Source organism: Lepidochelys olivacea (genome assembly GCF_965140295.1).
Source record: "Lepidochelys olivacea isolate rLepOli2 genome assembly, chromosome: 18".
Taxonomy (NCBI): Eukaryota; Metazoa; Chordata; order Testudines; family Cheloniidae; genus Lepidochelys; species Lepidochelys olivacea.
Window position 1 is genome coordinate 27,570,134 of NC_140428.1, and position 11,172 is coordinate 27,581,305.

Here is an 11,172-nt window from a genome sequence, read left to right on the forward strand (position 1 = left end):
GACTATTCTTTAGGATGTCACTTAGAAATGTCTAGTTCTTCACGATCTTATTTTAATATACCTTAGGTTAAAGCAAAAGAATTTGTAGATTTTTTTCCATCTTTCAGATTCTCAGTGTATAGAAGCACATGACGTACAGGTCATACATATTATTTTACATTGACCTCATTAGCCCTAAGGGGGTTTGTCTTTTCATTCCCCCAGAAAACTACATGCAAGACTTCATACTGGGATGAAGAGTCACCATTATTCGACTAATAACTAATATTGATTGCTAGAAAGCAAATAAGTCAGTGCATTCCAATCTTTTGGTGTCTATTTGTCAAACAGGAGGAAAAAGTCACTAGGAAGAGATGAGGTCATGTGGAATACGGAAAGTAAAATCCAAGTGGCTGTAAAACCACACTCTGCTACTGTAAATATACAGGAACCTTAATTAGGAACAAATTAAAGATACTTTATTTCCATGTGTACGGTTACACACTATATTAAATTACAGACAAAACAGGGAGAGAGAACACATTCTAAATGCCTTCCTATTAATGACAGGTTTCAGAGTAGCAGCCGTGTTAGTCTGTATCGGCAAAAAGAAAAGGAGGACTTGTGGCGCCTTAGAGACTAACAAATTTATTTGAGCATGAGCTTTTGTGAGCTTCATGAAGTGAGCTGTAGCTCACGAAAGCTTATGCTCAAATAAATTTGTTAGTCTCTAAGGTGCCACAAGTCCTCTTTTTCTTCTTCTTATTAATGGTGTCCTTAATATCAATCTCCTAGAGTTATAAAATCTCCCCTAATTCTGAAGTTTGCAAAAAAACTTGTCATAGCCACTATTCTTTTCCAAGATGAATTGTCAGTGGATTACACTAGGTAATGGCCTGTCAATAGTCTCCATGGATCTTTTGTACACTGTGGATTTGAGTAAAGCCTAGCCAGCTCAGATTGCTGCAGATCTGAAGCAGGCCTGATTGCTTGCTGGGAGGTAATCTGGCTATTTTGTAAACCTGACCCACTCTTTAAACGCTGGGTGATGCTATGTCAAATGTTATTAGTCCTGGAAACATAACTGGTTGCCAATTACCTGTTGCTTCTTCAGTTAGTGTAAGGTAAACAAGTATTAATGTACCAATTTAACAGATGGCTAAACTGAGGTATGGAAAGAGAAAGGGTCCAACTTTCAAAGCAGCCTTCATCAAGCCTCCAGTTATGGCTGAAAACACATGAACAAACAGGTTTTGGAGCCCTACCACTGAATAGAATTTGCATGGATCGAATACAGTGAAACATCAGCCGGAGTCGTTGAGTTTTGCCTTGTACCAGCCAACAGCCAATGGGCCAATCTTGTTCATGACTTGGCCCAGGTTCTCCATAAAGTTGCATGATTCTCCACAGACCTTCCAGCTAGCCTCACTTGCATTTTAGATTTGAACCAAACCCCAAAGCTAGACTAGTTTGGAATGGCTCCTGTTGGAAGTTCAGCAGCACACACAGAATAATGAAGCACTGAACATAGCTGAAGGACATTCATTTTTCTGGTCAGCAGTGCAGTTGTGTTTGCTCTCCGATGGTACCACTGACAGGTGGAACAATGCAGGTATATCAGATGCCTTTTTGGAGGGGATATGTTCATAAACCTCTGCTCCCAAAGCATATATATGTTTGTTAGATCTATGGCCCTGATTGGTTTCTTCTCCGAAGTTGTCACATAGTGTAAGAAAGGAAGGAGATGGTTGTTGCTGAGCCTCAGTACTTTGGATGTTTGCTTTAAATAGAATTAACCATGGAAATCAAAACATGTAAATGTAAATTAGGGTTTATTTTGCAGTTGTTCTTGGTGCAAATTTACCCTAACATTACCTATAAAGCATCTGCTGAAGTGCCATTCTTTTAAGCCTTTAAACAGTATCTATTGGTCCAAAAAGGAAAAAAAAAAAACCAAAAAACAAAGCTGTTGCTTCTCATATGAAAGCCTGCAATTATCATTAAAAGACTATTGTGTTTTAGCAATGATTACCCAAGATCTGTGAGCTTTTCTAAAGTGTGATATTCATATCTGTTAATCAAAGTCTAAGTATCTGTTGCTCATTTTCATTATTGGCACAGCGTTCAAACTGTTACAAAGTTGTAATGTATTTGAAGGCAAACTATGAAGGTCTCTTCAAAGAAATAAATTAACCTATTTCAAATCCCGAATCATGATCTGAATAATTGTGTTGACCTTACATGAACCACTACTTTCATCTGGAGAAGGCTGTGTTCTTCTTTCCCTCACACCATTGACTTCTATAAAGCTACTCCAATTTAAGATGCTGTAAGCGTGTGGAGGATCACGCTCTTGAAATTAGGGCGGGGTAGAAAATAACAAATCCATTTTGTGAAAATTTTGGTTTGGACAAAATTACATTTTTTAATGGAAAATCATTTAGTCTAAAAGTGGATGGGCAGAATGGCTGGAAACGCAGTTCCTCATTTACTTAAACCCAGTGTGCAAAAGCACCTGCATCTCCTTTAAGACCTGAACAACATCACCAAGACATCTAGCACCATATGGAATGTGCTCCCTGCCTGTAGCTGGCATGTGGCATCACCTATTCTTTGCAGGGGAAACATAGAACAGTGAATTACATTCTTGGCAGGTAAAAATGCTTTTCACTTTTCCTGGCAATGGATATGTTCCCACTTATACCAAGTCCCGAACGAGCCAAGGCATTGCAAGGCACTCTGAGGTCAAACAAGGTGACAGGCATTTATGGAAATGGAAAGTATGGGAATATTATCGTGTGTTGGAAACTGACCCTCCCTGCTCAGCATGGGGCTTGTAATAAGAAACCAAGACTTCAAAGTGCAGTCTAGTGAGACAACATAAGCAGCAAGGAGATGACTCACCTGAGAGGGTCCATGTTGTATTAGCTGTTGTGTACAAACCAAGCCCCTGTGCATGTTTAATGTGGCACAGTTCTCGTTCTGAAGCAATGAGCAGGATCTTCTCTCAAGCATTATGTCCCATCTCCTGCCCTCTGTGAAACTCCAAAGCAATCAAGCAGATTCAAGCAGTTTCTTTAACAGATCTCAATTGGGGAACAAGACAAAAACAGCGTCTGCCTTTAAGTGAGCTATCAATTTTGCTGGGGGTGGGGAGGGGGGTTGGTACAGTGAATTGGAAACATGACACCAGATGAATGTTGGGTCGTATCTAGTCAGGATTTTCATTCAGCACCATTCCATGGGAGGAGAATTCACCATCTATTGTGAGACTGAAATGTCCATTATCTCCAGGTGACAGCTATTTTCCAGTGACCAATAAAGAGGAGAGGGGGGGCACTAGGCTGCAGGAAACATAACTTCCTTTCTCCAAGCTTTCTGCAGCCTGATGTATTATTTACATGGTTATTTAAACTTTTGTTGTCATAACCTGGAGAGTTATTTTCCAAACAAGATGAAGTGCCTGGATTCTGGAACCACTGTGCACCATGTTCTTCATGGTAAATTTGGTTTTGCCAATCACATTGTGGATCAGTCCAAGGTGTGGTAGGATTAGGAGTAGAGCTTGTTGGGAATTTTCTGATGAAACCCTTTTTGTTCGAAAATGCTGATTTGTTTAAACGGAAACGGTTCACTGGAGAGGGCCAGCTTCAACAAAACTCCTGATAATTTTTTTTTAAATTGAACAAAATTTTAAATTGTTGTAACGCCCCTGTTTTCGAAACAAAAAGTTTTGTTTTTTGGTTAGAAAGGACTTTTTTTACTGTAACTTAATTACAATTTCATGATGAAAAGATTTAAAAACATAAAAAGGTTGAAATCAAAATGACACATTTCACAATTGATCCAATTCAAATATTTGTTCAGATTATTGATTCATGAAGATTTTCTAGGTTTTGAATTTTTGTCCCAATTCAAGATGGGAAAATGCTTGAAATCCTTGTGGGTCAGGAAAACCATTTTGTACACAGCTCTAAATAGGAGTGGGGCAAAGGCGAATGGCTTTGCCTTGCAGGTGACTCATGTCTCTTTAATGTCCTTTTGCAGTCTGAAGGAAAATCAGAAGGAAACCAAGATGACACATCCCAAAAAATTATACCCTAGCAACCATATCTGCCCCTACATTATTATATTGGTAGTATTACACTAGCAACTAGCAGTTTCAACCCTAGGTACCACTGTTCTAGGTGGTAAGAGGCCATCTCTGCCCCAAAGAGTTTATAGTTAAATAGACTAGACAGACAAAGGGCAGGAAGAGAAACAGCAGCAAGGGGAGAGGAAGTGACTTGCTCAGAGTCACACAGAGGCAGCGCCGGGAAGACAATCCAGGTCGTCTCTGTCCTGTCACACCAAGGCTAAGAAATGGGAGTGCCATGTGTGGGCTGTATGTGTTACAGCCAATGGCAATCACCACCTTGAAAAGTTTGTTCTAATTCCCATTATTTCCAGCACGTTTCAGACTCTGCCCCCACACCGCAAAGTGAGAAAATTCGTTTCAGCCTCATTCACCTGAATAACACTGGATAGAATTCTCTCAAAGCATTTCTTCAAATTTCACACTATAGCGACATAGCGTCACGTGTGATCCTGTTAACACGTGGCCCAAAGACGGGCTTACAGTCTGAATTAGTCTTAGCTACTTACAATATAGCTGGGAGCTTATGATACCAACAGAGTCATGTATTTAGCTTCTATATCAAAATAAGCTATCTCAGGTTAATTAAAAAAATACCGTGGGGTTATTCACTGGTTCTCAGGAGATGAACTGGTCCCCTTAGATTTAGCAATTACTTCCTGCACAGATGAAATTTTGTTATAGATAATCCATAGAAATCAGCTATTACACAATGGAAATACACAGATTGTTAAACCAGGTGGCTATTACTGGATTTATATTGCGGATGCTCAAATTTTATACTAATGTGGAAAAATGGACTAGACTAACAGCAGATAGTTAAACTGATTAGTGAACTCCCATCTCTTGGATTCTCTAAAGCACATTTATAGAGCACCAAGCCTGCGCAGAATCCCAGGGGGATTTATAGATACCTCATTAATACACGTCTGGGCTGAATCACAAGGTGTGTTGGTGGAAGCCTATGCAATCAGTATACAGGGTATCTAACAGTGAATCAGCCAGTTATTCAGAAATAATGTTTCAGAGAATCATAGGTCTGTTTGGTTGTTTATATGTAGTGAGCTGAGATGCTCAGAAGACAGTGGTGAACACACTATTCATGCAAGGCATAACTGTCTAATCAGCACTCAGGTTGCCAATTAGCACTAACTACCACCCGAAGTGGCAAACCTCAGCAAACGGGCCAAATATTGGTTTGGCCCTGGAGGCTGAACTGTGCTGTCTGTCTCCCAGAGAAGGCACCTCCTGATTAGGGATGAGGCGCCATGTTTGTATAGAGCAAAGTGCAGTGGACACCTCTCCTGCTGCTGCTCATCTCATACTGATTTGCACCAGCCTAAGCATGATCAGAATCAGGCCCTAAGAACTCCTGAACAAGCCTCACCACCATGGATAAATATCTGAGTGATCTTATTGATGCTGCAGCTTCACAACTGGATCAGAAAACATGGGCAATGGTTTATAATTCCATCTGGCATTTGATTTGACTGTGAGGGTTTTAGGAAGGGATTTGATAGATATCTTTCCTTCTCCTGTTTGTCATGTTCTTGCTGCAGGCGTTAACCATTGCTGGTTTCTAATGTCAGATACTGAACAGGGGTTACCCTTTCGCTGCTGGCAAAATTGGGTGGCAAGTTCCCATTCCCATTATTTTGTAAAAATGCGAACGATAATGTGGGTTCTTCTCCTTTTTTCATTGTAAGATAAAAAACTGTTTCTGAAGGCAGCTAACACACATTGCAAGTGGCTTCTGCAAAGAGGGATCATGTAGAAAAGTCACGTGTGAAGAAATGCCAATCAAATGCTGACTTTCGCCATGCTAGAGCTAATTAAACACTATGGGGCAGATCCTCAGCTGGTGCAAACTGGCATATCCCCACTGAATTCACTGGAGCTGTGCTGATTAGCTTCAGCTGGGAATCTGGCCACCCAAATTCACCCCTTTTTGTGCCAATTTAAACCAGCTGGGGATCTTGATTAGTGTGTTTAGCCAGCCCAATTCATTGGGTTCACCAAATGTTCCCCAGATACTCTTTTCTTTGAATAGGTTAACTATGGGGAGCGCTTCTTAGGATGACACAGTCAGCCAAATACATCCCTGCTATAATACTGAGTTACTCCCAGGGAGAATTTGGCTCAGTTGGTCTTTGCAGGCTTGACCCAAAGAGAGAGAACTGCACTGACTTCAATGGGATTCAGATCAGAGTTTATGTATTTTCTTTTCCTCACTCACTAGTTTTCTCACACCAGCTTCTCCTATTGTCGCAATCAAAAAAATTAACTTTCAGGAACTTTCTTTTACAGTAATTTCTCTGGCCTACCAGACAAGTGAATTTATAGTGGATAAAATGTCCTCCACACATCACTGTTCTGAAGTCTATATTCCAGGAGAGTTTAGCTGGATTAGCATAGCAGCTGCAAAGCTCAGGTGAAGCAGAGACGGGTGAACCTCATAGAGCTTTATAACATTTATAGGTTGAACCTTCTTCATTAAAATTATGGAGGGGGGCCCACAGAGACTATTTTGGAAAGGTCATAACTATAAAAACATTATGAACATAATTTTAGCCTTTTTGCTATTTCTTTAATGTTTTATGAAAAGGCAGCCTCTGCCAAAACAGTAACGCCTGCCCACCTCCAAGCTGCCCCCCACCAGAAATGGGATGTATGTGTGGCCTTTTGTCATTCTGTCCAAAGGGCACCAATTGTGTCTGTCCAAGTTCAGTGGACTCAGCCTAGCTGGAAGAGTTGTTGGCTGGATTTATGTTGGGCCAGATTCTTAAAAGGTCAAAGCTTCCTTGTCTGTTCTGGGGGGAGCGAGTGCTAGGTTAGACGATAATGCTACAAACGCCAGAACCCTGGATATCACCACCACTCCAGAGAAACCTCCTGAAACAAGTTTAGCTAAACTAGTTATAAAAACAGTTCAAGTCACCATAGTCTTATCTACACTGTGGTTTCCAGCAGTTTAAAAACTTATTTTATTTTATTGGGGGTAGTATTCTCATATGGAAATTGGCATATAATACGTATAGAACATGACATTGGGCAGGGTATATAAGCATAAATATATTGCCTAGTATGGATGAAACCCCTGTTTAGGGTGACCAGGCAACAAGTGTGAAAAATTGGGATGGGGGTGGGAGGTAATAGGTGCCTATGTAAAGAAAAAGCCCCAAATATCAGGACTGTCTCGATAAAATTGGGACATCTGGTCACCCTACCCCTGTTGCAGGAGCAAAGTGTGCCTGAAAAATTGGGCTCTCAAATAGGAACAAAGAGGTTTTGCATACAGAATCTTTTTTGCAATGTTCTTCTAGGGAAATGCAACCTAGATGGAGCTACTATGAGGTGGGTACAAAACTGGTTAGAAAACCATTCCCAGAGATTAGTTATCATTGGTAGGTCATAACGAGTGGGGTCTCGCAGGGATCAGTTCTGGGTCCGGTTCTGTTCAATATCTTCATCAATGATTGAGATAACGGCATACAGAGTACACTTATAAAGTTTGCGGACGATACCAAGCTGGGAGGGGTTGCAAGTGCTTTGGAGGATAGGATTAAAATTCAAAATGATCTGCACAAACTGGAGAAATGGTCTGAAGTAAACAGGATGAAATTCAATAAGGACAAATGCAAAGTACTCCACTTAGGAAGGAACAATCAGTTGCACACATACGAAATGGGAAATGACTGCCTAGGAAGGAGTACTGTGGAAAGGGATCTGGGGGTAATAGTGGACCACAAGCTAAATATGAGTCAACAGCGCAATGCTGTTGAAAAAAAAGCAAACATCGTTCTGGGATGTATTAGCAGGAGTGTTGTAAGAAAGACATGAGACGTAATTCTTCCGCTCTGATTAGGCTTCAACTGGAGTATTGTGTCCAGTTCTGGACGCCACATTTCAGGAAAGATGTGGACAAATTGGAGAAAGTTAAGAGAAGAACAACAAAAATTATTAAAGGTTTAGAAAACATGACCTATGAGGGAAGACTGAAAAAAATGGGGTTGTTTAGTCTGGAAAAGAGAAGACAGAGGGGACATGATAACAGTTTTCCAGTACATAAAAGGCTGTTACAAGGAGGAGGGAGAAATTTTTTTCTTCTTAACCTCTGAGGACAGGACAAGAAGTAATGGGCTTACATTGCAGCAAGGGCGGTTTAGGTTCTACATTAGGAACTGTCGGGGTGGTGAAGCCCTGGAATAAATTGCCTAGGGAAGTTGTGGAATCTCCACCATTGGGGATTTTTAAGAGCAGGTTGAACAAAGACCTGTCAGGGATGGTCTAGATAATACGTAGTCCTGCCATGAGTGCAGGGGGCTGGACTAGGTGACCTCTCGAAGTCCTGCCATGAGTGCAGGGGGCTGGACTAGGTGACCTCTCGAAGTCCTGCCATGAGTGCAGGGGGCAGGACTAGGTGACCTCTCGAAGTCCTGCCATGAGTGCAGGGGACTGGACTAGGTGACCTCTCGAAGTCCTGCCATGAGTGCAGGGGACTGGACTAGGTGACCTCTCGAAGTCCTGCCATGAGTGCAGGGGGCTGGACTAGGTGACCTCTCGAAGTCCTGCCATGAGTGCAGGGGGCTGGACTAGGTGACCTCTCGAAGTCCTGCCATGAGTGCAGGGGACTGGACTAGGTGACCTCTCGAAGTCCTGCCATGAGTGCAGGGGACTGGACTAGGTGACCTCTCGAGGTACCTTCCAGGCCTATGATTCTATGTGGAAAAAATTCCAGTAAAAAAGGTAAACATTGCCAGAAAAGCACCATTACAAAAGGCTATCTAATGCAAACTGTCTCAGTAAATCCGATGGGACTTCATCAACAGCCACAGTGCAGTGCTACTTATGGCCTTGATGCAGCAAGGCGCATAAATATGAGCCTCACTATACGCACATGACTTGTGGTATTACTCATGTGCTTACAGTTAGACATGTGCTTAAGTGTCCTGTTGAACTGAGGCATACAGGCACTGAAGTGTAATCTCCATTGTGCTGTTTGACTTCAGACTTATAGTAAAAGCTTTGCCACTGATTCACCCATTAACCTGGGGCAAATCGCTTAGGAGGGGATTTTGCCACCCTTACTTGCGCTCTGTATACCTTACTGTATGTAAGAATGGCAGAATCAAGCCCATAACCTTTCATGCCTCAATTTACCAAGCTGTAACATGGTGAAGTCGTACATTCCTACCTCAGAGAGAGCATGTGTGGGTCAGTGTTTGTAAGAATTCTCATTATACTTGGATGAGGTACAGAGAAATTAGCTGCTTTGCTCCACCTCCAGCAATCCGTGGCAGCATTAGGGATAGAACCCAGGAATCCAGACTTCTAATCCTCTGCTGAGTGGAACGTATTCCACAGTTTCATGATGTACCTAAAAAGGAAATTCTAGCCACCTGAAAACAAACATCAATGCAGCTCCGTCAGCTGGGAGACCTCATGAGAGCTTTTCAGCGGTATCACAGCATGGGAGCGCAAACACACAATGCAGATTCAAACGAAAAATGAAATGAACCAATGTCTGGTGGTTCCATCAATACTAACTGCAGCCAAATATTTATAATGCTTTCTACCTAGCTTATAATCAAATACAGAGTTTGCCACTTTTCCTCAGTCATTTGTTCGAAGGTTCTTGTAAGAAGTACAAAACATTGTAGGAAACATAATTGAGCTTTTTTCTTGTAATTACAAAGAGGATTGTTCAAATTGATCAAAATAATCTCCCCAAAGTGATGAAAAACATGAAAACAAAAGTCAACAGAATCCAAAAATTGAGATACTAAAAGCAAATGGGGAGTTTAAGCAAGATGGTTCCATAAACAAGTACAAAATATATTTAATAGGGCAGTGCCAGGAGCCAGTAAAACCTGGAGCAACATGGTTTCAAAAGAAAACTAAATGAGTTTGTACACCAGGGAACACAAAAAGGATGTAATGGGAAAATGCAGATAGAAAAACTTGTTTAAATGAATCTAAGCACTGGAGCAAAAAGTTTTTTTTTAAAAAGTGGGTTTTTTATGTGTAATAATGAGGGATCAAATTCTCTTCTGAGTTACACTGGTGTACAGCCACAGTTTGGATGTTCATTGTAAATTATTTTTTGTTAATGTGTTCAGAGATCACCAGGTGTTTTCAATGCATTTTGTGCTATTAGAAGGTGCAGGATTTTTTCACTGCTGGAGAGGGAGGTGTGAAAGCACAGAGAGTGAAGGAGAGGTAGAAGAGCAGAGTAAACTTCCATAAACTGCCCTACCAATGAGCTTCCAATCTGATCTGGAGTGTCCTCATCTAGGACTGAGAGCATGGCATGTTTTCTATTTCCATTCAAACCATTACCCCACTACCAACTCTTCAGTCAAGTTGTTAGGTGTCTATGTCACAAAAAAACCTAACATCATAACAGTCTTCTAAAAACCAAGGCCGCTAATTAGTTTTACAAAGACCAACAAACATCTTTCAGATGGCAACACTTTACACCAGGGTTGAATTTGCATCAATGACACACAGCTACAAGTGAATTGCTTCACATTCCATTAACCATCCTCTGAGCTACACAGTTCCTCACCACCCCCATCCCAACATCTCCCCAAAGTTTCTAATTTACAGTGGCTGCTGAGGAGCTGCAGCATGTCAGACTGTAGTTAAATGTCATGCTGAATGCCGGGACACCCAACATCTGAAGTTTGTTGGAAGAGTAGTTCCCTTGGGCTCTGAAGGTGAAATTGGACCCAGGGCAGAGGGTCAATGCAAGGCCTATAAATATCTCTGGAGTTTCATTTATATTGTATTTTGAGCACCAAAGATGCTTGCCATTCTGGATAGATGTTAGCAAAAGTTGTAGTCACTGTCTTTCTGAAAGAAGATAGTTCCCAAGATGGAAAAGGGAAGTGGGAGAAAGTTCTCTAGGAGCTATTATGGATTGTCCTTCACTTGATGCCAGATTCATCATGGGATAAAGCCCATGCTGGGATGCCTGGGCTGAGGATGGAGAGAGCAGAGCAATGCCATAAAAAAATCTTTTCCACAAAAAAACAACCAAACTTTCCCGGTCTGTG